Source organism: Mobula birostris, chromosome 15, assembly GCF_030028105.1.
Source record: "Mobula birostris isolate sMobBir1 chromosome 15, sMobBir1.hap1, whole genome shotgun sequence".
Taxonomy (NCBI): Eukaryota; Metazoa; Chordata; class Chondrichthyes; order Myliobatiformes; family Myliobatidae; genus Mobula; species Mobula birostris.
In genome coordinates this window covers 41,144,489-41,156,922 of record NC_092384.1, presented here as the reverse complement: position 1 = coordinate 41,156,922, position 12,434 = coordinate 41,144,489, and positions in this window count along the sequence as shown.

Below are 12,434 nucleotides of genomic sequence, written 5' to 3'. Positions count from 1 at the left end.
ATAAATTTATTTATAATACCCTAAAATTTTTACAAACTAGATGACAGTTCCACTGTGGCGTGCACCTCTGAAACTAGAGGTGATAAAGTATGGAGTTTCCACACACAAATACACAAACACAGATATCCAAATTCCAGTACAGCCGAACTTATCTGTACAACCCATTGACACTCCAACATTGAATTCCTTACACCACAATTTCTTTGCAGCTTGCCAACAGTTACACTAGCAATGTTGTATTTTCAATTACTTACATGTGCAAAAAGAACAGAAGCAAAAGAGTAGACCAGCAAACAATTTACATTTTGAATGAATCTGATTAATTTACACATATTTATTTTTAAACTTGAAAAGTGCTATTACTCTTTATGTTTGCTTTTATTCCTTTGACTTTTGTTCTGATAACCATGTTCAACCTTTTGAAAACAGGTTCACTCTGAGTATGTAGATTATCAGCTGTCAAAGCATTTCTGTGGGCGGGAAACTGTTCTGAGGAAATTCACATCTATTCTGTACTCTAGAGTGAACAATTTATAGTCCCTCTTCATTATGCTCTAATTGCCTGAAGATTTATGGCAGGAGTTTTTACAAATGCAATACAACTCAGTATAATTCTACTCTAAAGTGTATTATTCCACATTAATTACTCTCCTATTCCTCGGGAATTTTCTATAAGACAAAATCATTTTATTTTTACAAGTTGACTTAATCAAACATTTGTATTACAGCATTGTAAATCTGAAATTTATCTTCCCAACATTTTCCTTTTCAAATAAATTTTGTTGCGTCTGGACTAAATGTGCAGAAATAACAAGCAGTGCTAAATGTTCCAAAAGTGAAGTTGCTAAGGAGAAATTCAAATTCCAGTAGCTGTTCATTTATACTGTCAGTGCAATTAAATTGGCCAGACTACAAGTTAATGATTTGCAATGACTTTGAAGTTCCAGTTGTAACAATAAACTCGCATTTGTTTGGGGTCCATTTCTATGGTGCTAAGTTTCTATGTGCTAATTAAAATGTAAAACATATTGCTGATACCAAGAGCATTTCAACTCGTACATCCAATATAAATCTTTCATTCTTCAAGGTCATGTATGGGGGCAGGGGTGTAGAAATTCCTTTGCATCAAATGAACATTTTATCTTGGCCCTTGAGAAGCACGGCACTTTCAGCAGACTTGATGCCAAATTCAAAGCTGTTTTACTGCGAACTTGTACCTCACCAGGGATCATACTGCTGTAGCCTGAGGGGTATTTTGTCCTGGGTACACTTGTAACATGTTAAGCTCACCATACTCCTTAAGAAAATCTAATGTAAACCTTGACTTTCTAAAATTCAGCAAAGAAACTCAAATTTTAATTATTGTGCAGGCACAATTTGAGATCTTACATAATCTAAAATTTTATGAAGTATTTTCTATTTCCTAATAATTTTGATTGTTTTCTGTACAAAACTTTAACAAAGTGCCATCTTCATTTCCCAGCACTCCTTAATTCAAGCAGAGCATCACAATGACACAAAACTTTTAATAATGTATTAAGATCCAAAAACACCTACTGTAGCTGTGCTGAATTGCCTTTCAAGTGAAAATATATATTTGCTTAAAATGTAGCCTTACCAGCTTATCTTACCTCCCAGCTGATTTTTAAAATAAGTATAAGTTTTAGAAACTGTCTGTTTCTCAAAGGCAGATGAGTACTTCACAGGATTCAATCAGCATCAGAAATTGCAAAGACATGTAAACAAATAGTCTCCAACCCTTAAATTGATTTGACTCAGAACTCTTACAAGTGTCTCAATTATTCTATTCATTTTTTTATTTAGAAATATCTATAATTTGTTTAAGATATGTATAGTGTTGCTATCTGTGTTCCATGATTATATTTTTAAATCAGAATTAGAATTAATGTCACTGGCATATATCATGAAATTTATTGTTTTGCAACAGCAGTACTTTACAATACAAAATAATAAAAATCTATAAATTTCTATAAATAATATATATATGATTAAATTAAATGAGTTGTGCAAAAATAGAGGGAAAAGTTGTAAAGTGTGTTCATGGGTTCATTGTCCATTTAGAAAGCTGATGGAAAAGGGAAAGAAGCTATTCCTGAAGTCTGAGTGTGTGTCTTCAGGCTCCTCTGCTGACAAAATAGAGCTGCAAATGGAATATGGAAAGAGACATACAAAGAATCTAACAATATAAAAAAAGCAACGTTCAGGAAAAAAAATTAGACATGTAAACTAACATCAGTGGGAAAAGGAGTAGATGTGTTGAATAATTTATTTTCATTGGTATTAAGAGCTAAGAGATAGGATAACATCGTAGACATATCAAGAAAAGTGATGTTAATTTGGCTACAGCATCACATCAATATTAGCTTAAGCCACAGCTCACTAATGAAGAAAATAAGGAAAACACTAAAAAGCATCATATCCCAGCATCAAATGTTTTCCATCTTGGGAAATCACTAATCTAATATTTGCTTAATTTGAAACTATCCCATTTGATCAGAAAATTGTACATCTTTCTGTGTTTTAGAAAGATCAGCGAACATTAACGAGGAAAATATACATTAACTTACTAATAGCCAGAATTGCATAATTAAGGATGTAATGAATGACCACCTTTAATTCTTTCATTTGATCAGAAAGAGTCATCATTGAACTAAAATGCAAAACATGGAATCCTGACTGAATTTTGGAAGTGGTGACTAAAATTGTGAGAAGATCTGTGGATTTAATCTCTATGGTCTTAAAACATTTGATGAAATGCAAAATGCAAAACTGTTAGCTAAAGGTGGAACTGAAGGCGAATTATTAACTTGACTAAGAAATGGGCCGAGTGTTAGGAGCTAAGTTAGGTTAATGAACAGGTATTCGAATTGGCCTCAACAGCCATCATATTCATTTGATTGAATAGAAAGCCCACATTCAAGCCTGCTTTTGGCACAAAGATAGCCAACGTGAACTGAGTAGATAGAAGCATAAAAGTACAGATATATATTAAAAGATTAGGTGGATGGAAAAATTGCAATAAGTAATTCTTATGTAGAGAAATGCGAAATTATCTGCTTCAAGCCCAAAGACAACAAAATGCATCCTATTTAGTGAAAAGCTAGAATAAGTGGAGATTCAAAAGACATTTTAGATAATTAGCTGTTGCAGGTACATATTGGAGATAATGAAAAAGCTAACTATATATGACATTTTACTTAGAGGAGTACTATAAGAAGGAAGTAATACAAAATCCAATGTAGACTATACTTGAAGTACTGTGAGCAGATCTGAACACCATAACTTATAAAGAATACATTGGCATCGAAGAGATTGAAGCAAATATATACCAAAATCATCCATAGGCTCAACAATAACTTACAAGATGAAATTAGACAATATAAAAGAAATTACTGACTGAAATTTAGACTAAGGAGGGAGTTGGTCAATGTTTTCAAACTGATAGTTAAAGAGGCTATTTCCATTGGTTTGGGAGTCTAAGACAAGGCATCAAAGTTGAAAACGTTGTGTCTTTCTTTTCTAGACTTCTGCATGCAATGGTTGTTAGAAGTTCTGAAGCATCTTCCATAAAAAACAATTAATGTTAGGTCAATTGTTATTTTTAACAAACAAAAAATAATTAATTTAATGGCACAACACCAAAGAGTCAACCGGCATTCATTTGATGCTATTTTCCCATCACAAGATGGAAAAGTTAAGGAATGTTCTCAGCGCTGAAGATGAAAAAGATCAGGGAGTGGAATATTCTCCTTCAGCTACTAAACAGACTTGAAGCAGGCACCATGATGTCAGCTTTTGCTGTTCGTCTGTTTCATTGGATGCAATGGAACCAAGTTTCAGAAGGGCAATACAATAATTGACTGATGCTATAATACTGGAAATCAAAATTTCATTTGTATTCCCTGTTGTCAATTAGCTGTCAAATCATACTTGTATCTGATTACAGTAATTTAACCTCTGATCTTCCACAAGATGGAAAGTTAACTGCTTTAGAGAGGGCACTGCTAATAAATGAATATTGAGTATTGCAGTCAATGACATCTGCCAGGTCATTAATGAAATGGAATTGGACCAGAAAAACTACAAATTCTGTACGTACAAAACAAAAACAGAAAATTCAGGAGGCACTCAGTAGGTCAGATAGTATCAGCAGGGTAAAAAAAAACATTGATGTTTCAGGTCAAAGAGCTTTTGTCAGGACTGAAAAATCTTACACTGATAAGGGGCTTTTTTTACCCAAACCTGCAAGTCTGTTTCTCTCTCCACTATTACTGATTAACCTGCTAAATGATGGAATGCAGTTGCTCGAATACATATTCCAATTTATTCTTGCAGTTGTCCTTCAGAAACAGACTGTATAGCCCATCATGGCTATAAGTTCGAAACATCACTAATCCCAGCTTCTTCCTCTTTTATCCAAAGCAGTATCAATTTTTCCTTTATTTCCTCGAATATAAAAGGTGTTAAAGGCACACTGCAAATCTAAGCACTTTGTTTTATAACCAAATCAAAGTGAGGATAAATTAGCTTTGTAACCTTGTTCAACATTTATCATGATTGATTTTTGTCCAGCATTACTCATTTCTTATTTTGCTTTTAATCTGGATCAGTACAGGACGTGTATCCTAAAGCACTAAAATGTAGAATTAAATATTAGCATATATTTTTCATGTAAGTCCCTATTTAGACCCAAGATTGTTAATGATCTGCACATTCACTCACATGCTGTGGAAAATGTGAAGGTAAACAGGTTCAGTCACTGAGATCTGCCTTCTGCTGGGGGCACACTCCCAGCCATGGACCTGTACCTGGATATCATTATAGACAAGAAGGACACTGTTGTCTCCAATCATTCCAGGTAGCAGCCATATATTGTAGGTTGCAGCATATCCCCACATTTATAATGTGACAAAGACTCTATAAAATGAAAGAAGAATTATCACCTTCTTTCTCATTAGAGAGCAGCAGGGAGTACATCCCTTTGGATGGGAAGACATGGCCAACAGCTGGAGTTGTAAAGTTGTAATGTTCCAACCCTGAGCAGCCCCAAGAGTATTGAATAACTTCCCATCAAAACTGTAGTGAGCTCAAGCTACGTATTTCATCTGATCTGACAGCAGTCCATTCATGCTTAGTAACTCAGTGCATGTAGATTTCATCTCTAAATTATCCTCCACCAAATGGAAAGAGCTGGGATCTGAGATGACTGAAACAAGAGTAAGATGGGCTGCATCGGGCATGGATTTCCCAGCCAATGCCTTCTTAACAATGTCATCTTATGTGTAACTGAACTGTTGTCCTAAATAATAGTGGAAAAATTGGAACTGGGTTTGTTATTGGATTTGGAATTGGTTTGTTTTTGGTACATGGCTACGGTAGGTACTGTGAAAAGCTTGTCTTGCATTTCAAATCATTAAACAATCATTTGTAGTACAAAGTAAAGCAGTTACAGAATGCAGAATAAACTGGAACAACTACTGAGAAAATGCAGGGCAGATAGACAACAAACAAGATCATAATGAAGTAGATCGTGAGGTCAAGAGTCCATCTTATCATACCAGGTTACCGTTCAAAAATCTTAGAACAGCAGGATAGAAGCTGTTCTTGAATCTGTTGGTACCTGTTTTCAGGCTTTTATAAATGTTGCCCAGTGGGAGAGGGGAGAAGAAAGAATGACCAGGGTGAGTGGGGTATTTGATTATGCTGGCTACTTTAATGAGGTCATGAGAAATATAGACAGAGTCCATAGTGGGGAGGCTTGTACTGAAATGGATCCACAACTCTCTGCAGTTCCTTGTGGTAATGAGCAAAGCAGTTGCCATATCAAGCCATGATACATTTGGAGAGCATACTTTCTATGGTGCATTGATAAAAATTGGTAAATATCAACAAAGGCATGCCAAATTTCTTCAGCCTCCTAAGGGAGGTGATTTTTCCTTATGCCTATTTCTAAAGATACCCTGTTTATACTTGGCCTTTAAGAACAAGCAGGTTGCTATCTATTTCTATTCAAGAGACAACTATGATAATATTAAACAAAATTAATTTCCATCCTTTACTTCCTATTGACCTTCATAACACCCTGCTCCCTACGAACCAATAAAAACATGAAGGGTCACAGAAGTGCAGCCTTAGCTCTCAAGGAGACAAAGTGGCAGTATTGCATTTCTTTTTGGAAAGGGCTTCCCAATTGAGACAGGACACACACATGGTGTGTTTTATTTTGTCATTATTCATTTGTAGATGAACACTCAATACTCAAGACCCTGTTATCTTCTGTTGCATTGGGACTTGAGTTGATTAATGCCTCAACTCTTGCTTGATACCTAAATCTTCTCTGGAGGTTACAGAACGATACTTAAAGGTTTAAAAATGTGCAACAAAATGATATATTGAAAAATTTAGTGTGAAATTTTACAGATCAGTTTGAATTTAACGAAGTCTCCAGAAATGAGAAATGTGACAATACAAGAAGCTGTCGCAACATTATTTTCACAAAATTTAACCCACTTGAGCTTTACCACTCCAATCATTTCCATCGCTTTCTTATTTTCATCTTCTCCAGCTCTTCCCTATGTTCTGGAAATCCCTCCCTAAATCTCTCCACCCATCCTCTTTATGGGCTTCCTTAAAATCCCCTTGAGAAGCACAAATTGAGATCTGTTCTTTATATCTGTCTTTTGGTTTGCTATCCGTTTCAATTCTTAATGCTTCTGTGAATTTCCTGTGGATGTTTTTCAGCATTGAAGACTCCGTTGACAAAAATTTGTATTTCATCATTTTTATTGTGCTACATACAATTTTTTTAAATCACCTAAACTGTGAAACTTATTAAATAATCAGTAAATAGATAGATACTTTATTGATCCCAAAGGAAATTACAGTGTCACAGTAGCACTATAAGTCACAGATATACAAATATACAAATATCAGGAGAGAAGTAAGAAAGAATAAAAAATAAGTTAACTCAAACTGTCTAACAGGAGGGGTCATCACTTCCCTGGATAGGTTGACTCATTATGAAGCCGAATGGCCGAGGGTAAGAATGACCTCATATTGAGCTCTTTGGAGCAGCACAGTTATCTTGGTCTATTATTAAAAGTGCTCCTCTGTTCAGCCAAGGTTGCATGCAGAGGGTGAGAAACATTGTCCAGAATTGCCAGGATTTTCCATAGAGTCCTTTGTTCTACCACAGCCTCCAGTGGGTCCAGTTTGAATCCTATAACAGAGCCAGCCTTTCTAATCAATTTATCGAGCCTGTTAGCATCACCCGTGTTGATGCCATTGCCCCAGCACAACACTGCATAGAAGATTGAACCAGTGACAACAGGCTGGTAGAACATGAGAAGGAGAGGCCTGCATACTCCAAAGGACCTCAGTCTCCTCAGGAAGTAGAGGTGACTCTGGCCCTTCTTGTACACAGTCTCTGTGTTGGTGCCCCACTCAAGTCTGTCATCCAGGTGTATCCCCAAGTCCTCACCACATCCACGTCCTTGCCATCAATAGTAACAGGGAGCAATGCAGGCTTAGTCTCCCTAAAGTCCATCACCATCTCCTTTGTCTTACCAATGTTGAGCTGCAGATGATTCAGCATGCACCATTTGACAAAGTCCTCCACCAGGGCCCTGTATTCATCCTCCCATCCTCCCTTTATACACCTAACTATTGCTGAGTCATCAGAGAATTTCTGCGGTGTTGTATCTGAAGTCTGAGGTATACAGGGTAAGCAGGAAGGGAGCCAATACAGTCCCTTGTGGGGCCCCATGCTGCTTATAGTCATGTCTGACACACAGCTCTGAAACGACACAAACTGTGGTCTGTCAGTCAGGTAATCCATTATCCAGGATATAATGGAAGTGCCAACATGCATTGAATGGTACTTTGCCCGAGCAATGAGAGTTGTATGGTATAGAAGGCACTTGAGAAATCAAAAAACATGATCCTCACAGTGCTGCCCTGCTTAGCCAACTGGGAGTAGGCTCTGTTCAGCAGGTAGATAGATGACAGCATCATCATCTCCAATATGTTCCTGGTAGGCAAACTACAGGAGATCAAGGGCTGATCTGATCAGGGGTCGGAGGTGAGCCAGGAGGTGACCTCTAGGGCCTTCATGATGTCTGAGGTCAAGGCCACTGGACGGTAGTCGTTCAAGACTTTCGGTTGGCCAACCTTATGTTCTGGACCACACATGATGTTTTCTGCACGGTTGGGGCCCTTTCCAGGCTGAGACTTCAGTTGAAAATGCACTGGAGAGCTCCACACAGCTGCTCAGCACACTCCTTCAGGACCTTGGGGTTCACACCATCCTGTCCCAGTGTTTTGCCATGTCTGAGTTTCTGCAGTCCCTTCTCTATTCAGAGGTGAAGGTGAGTCCATGATGACTAGTGAGTTGGAAGGTGTGCACTGGAGGAGGTGAAGATTGAGACGATAGCAGTTGGTATGTGGAGGTGTGGATGGTAGGTGCAGGGCAAGGAAGGGATGTAGACAGTGGTGGCCTATGTTGTTCATCCACGTGTTGAACTGGAAGGGGGGAGGAGGGAGGAGGGGAGGTGTTGGTGCTGAGGGAGCATTAGGGAGCCTCAGTACCTGGGTTGGTGTGCTGACGGGGGTGTGAACAGGAGGGCGACTGTCAAACTTATTGAAGAATTGGCTTAACTCATTAGCCCATTCATGGCTGCCTTTCAGAAGGGCACTTTTCCCTATTTTGGTGTGATGAAGTGCAGCCTACGTGATTTCCACGGGCAGCTGCTTGCAGATGTGTCTGCTGCATCATTGCTCCTAAAACTAAGGGACATGGCCGGAACTTTCAAGAAGTATCACCATGGAAGCTACTTGAGCTGTAGGAAAGTCTGCACTGGAGAGTTATTAGTGACTAGATGCAGCATGTTTGGGTACAGTGATTATCAGATACATTGAAACCCAGTAATTATTCATTTCAGTGTAAGAATTCTCCGTTCAGGCAAGTACATTTATAGATTAAAATAGGATGAGGCATTTTAATATCATCTCTTGTCTACTTTCTGAATAATTTACTGCTTTCTTTTCCTCAGAGCTAAACGACAGGTTGTAGATTACACAACACAGCTCCTTAATGTTAATCAAGAAAGGATGAATGTTTCCCAAGAAATGAGGAATGCACAAAGGAAGTTGTTCAGAAATTACAGATCCAATATTCCACTTGGCAGGACTTCCACTGAAATTGGACACAAATTATTTAAAACACGAGCAAATGCATTTTCCCCCACATTTTACACATGAAAAATAGTCAAAAAGGGTCCAATTTTTGGATACCTCATATTCTGCCTTGATCAATCATTGATATCTCCAAATGTCTTCGAACAGAGGTCTTTGCTCCACAAATAGATGAGAAAAAGGCCTTACTGTACTCATGGCCACACCAACCAGACTTCAGTTTCTATCATTAATTGTCATCCTAAGCTTTCAAAATACAGTATAATAAACAATCAACATATTCTTAAATGTAACAGCAAAAAATAAATAAAAATGGGAAAAAAAATTACTTAAGTTCAAAACCTGAAGAGCAGAAAGACTGAAAGTTGTTTCATTTCCTGTAATAAATGTCCGCAGAAATTGATGTATGTGCTGTAATTATGGCATCTGAAAGATTTGCCATAACTTGAGGCAATTACTGCCATTGCAAAACCTGTATCTACTTCAAGCAGCTGTAGAAATCCAGTGATGCTTCATCATCTGAGTGTAACAAATAAAATTGGACGGTAAATGCTCCAACTCCTGACGATGTAATAAAGCAAAAGTCATTGATAAAGCACCTGAGGATCACAGAACCCAGGACCCAACCCTGAGAAAATCAGTTCTAGCAATGTCCTCAGGCTGAGGTGATTAGCCTCTAGCAGCAACAGAATCTTTCTTTGCACCAGGTACAAATACAAGCTGCGGGCAATTTGCTCCTTGAGTTCCCATTGAATTACACTTTTAATAACACTCCTTAATGCAATCCCCAGAGCAGAGCCTCGATGTTACAGGCAGTCCGTTACCACCTCACCAATCAAAGTCGATTCTTCTGAATACTAATGAAGCAAAGCTATTCATCAGTGGTCACTGAGAGCAGGTGACCTGGTTCTTGAAGAATACGTGCATCTTAAATTGAAATGTTGATTATACCTTCCAGTCTGTTCTCAAGCATCAAAAAAGGGATAGTAATTACCAGGGGCATATCTACGAAAAATAACGCCTATGGCAAGCACTGAAACCTGACGCCCATTTTTAGATAACTTTACCATAATATCAGCTCAAAAATAAAAGTCAAGCACGTTAATATTTTAATTAACAGATTATGGCACTACACGAAAATTATAACTGCACCTTCCCTGCTTTCACTGAGGCAAATTGGTCTATGATGTGATCAAAGTCAGTTTTTTTTTCCAGTTTCTTCTCTTTCTACACTCAGCAGAGCAAGATCACAGAGTCTGCCTTGACCCATGGAGGCTCTCAAATACGAAAGTATTAGTTTTAACTTGCTGAATGATCTCTTACAGCTGGCAACGGAAACTGCGATGGTTAGCATTATCTGAATAGCAATGCAAAGATTGGAGAAGACGCTCTCATCTCCATACTGAACAATAAATTCAAGAAGCTCTTCAGAGCTTGATATTTTCATGTTGACCCGCCTTGATAGCAACATTCTGCAATCCAAAATTTCTTCATATAGCTGCTGTCCATCAACATCAGAGCTGTACAATTCACCCAAATTTTCGCACTTCTTCTTTAGGTTGTTACATGTCGGCGCTGTAACACAGTCCCTCGACATTGAGAAGGAACCCAAACTTGGCATCAGTGTCGTGCAAACGAGCGAACCTTTCGTCCATTTCTCTGTGAAGGTGGTTGAGTGTTCCCTTCATGACTCTTTCCATTTCCTCCTTAGCTGTTAACCCAGCGTCTCTCGAGTTCTCATCAGCCATTCATTTCTTTTGTCTCTGACGTCTTTCAACTTCAATATTCCATTCTTGACAGAGACTGACTCCTTCTTTGAGTGACTCACTGATCAACACTTCTCGCTCATCATCAAAAATGATCTCGGAGGGCTTTCAAATCCAGGGCAGCATCGTGGAGGTTCATGCTAGGATCCTGCAGCCTCTTTTGAATATGGTCAATGCAAATGAGTACTTCGTTCCAAAATCAGAAAATCGTAACTCAACATGTGGTTGTACAGCTGCCTTGTGTCACTTCTTGTTTCACTGGTCTCATTTTCGTTGTCTATCATGTCCTGGAGAACTTGAAGTATCTCCTCGAGGTACTTGTTGATGGGCTTCACTGCTTCTGTCCTTACATTCCACCTGGTTTTGGACTCTGACTTAAAAACCACAGGCACAGCGTTTTTGAGTTTTTCCCAGTGCTGTGTTGAACAAGAGAAAAACACGTAGAGAGCTTCGATGGTTCCAGAAAACGTGACCATCATTGTATCCTGCTTGGCTGCATGTACACCCACCAAGTTGAGTGAGTGATTGTCACAATTCACAAACACCGCCAGGTTGTTTTTCTCACTTATTCTTTGATGAACACTACATCTGTGTCCAGCCATCCCAGCAGCGTTGTCATAGCACTGTGACGGACAATCTTGTAGCTCCATTTCATTCTTCTCTAGCTGTTTCAAGATGTCTTCAACCAAGCTCTCAACATCCTTCTGGCTTATCTGGATAAAACCAAGGAAGGACTCTCTAACACGGATTGTTTTCCTCTCAAAATCAACTTCCACAAACCTCACTACTTCTGATATCTGCTCACGGTGTGCCTGATCAGGAGTTGAGTCGAACATGAGACCATAGTACTTGACTTTACAACTGCTTCTCAGTAAGCTCTGGTGAACAGTGGATGCCATCATACTGATGAATTCATTCTGGACACCCGGTGAAAGATAAGACGTGGATCCAGGGTGACTTTCCAAATGAGTGAGGTGTTCTTTTATGGCAGGGTCAAAGATGGCCATTAGTTTCAGTAAGCCAAGGAAATTTCCCACATTGGAGTCATTGTCTAGCTGAAGTGACTCCCTGTGTCCTCACAAAGCCAGGTTCTGAGTTGCAAGGAATTTTATGCAGTGAAGGATTCTCGTCAAGATATCACGCCACTTCTGCTTCTCCTTCTCAATCTGTGACTGAAATACCACGTCAATAACTCCTCTGTTTCCAGCTAAATTTCTTTCCATTTCTTTCCACTGTGTGAAGCATTCCTGATGATTCTTGTCATTTTCATGAACCCTAATCCTTTCAGGTGCTTTCCACTGGTTGAATCCACCTTCCTGCTCCAATGAGGATTGATGGTCTGACCGGGAATAGAGAAGACAACAGATACAAAATGCAGACTTTTTAGAAGGGGAATAGAGATTAGTGAACGAGTCACTTCCTCACCACGACCATTTCCCAATTTCCTCTTGAACC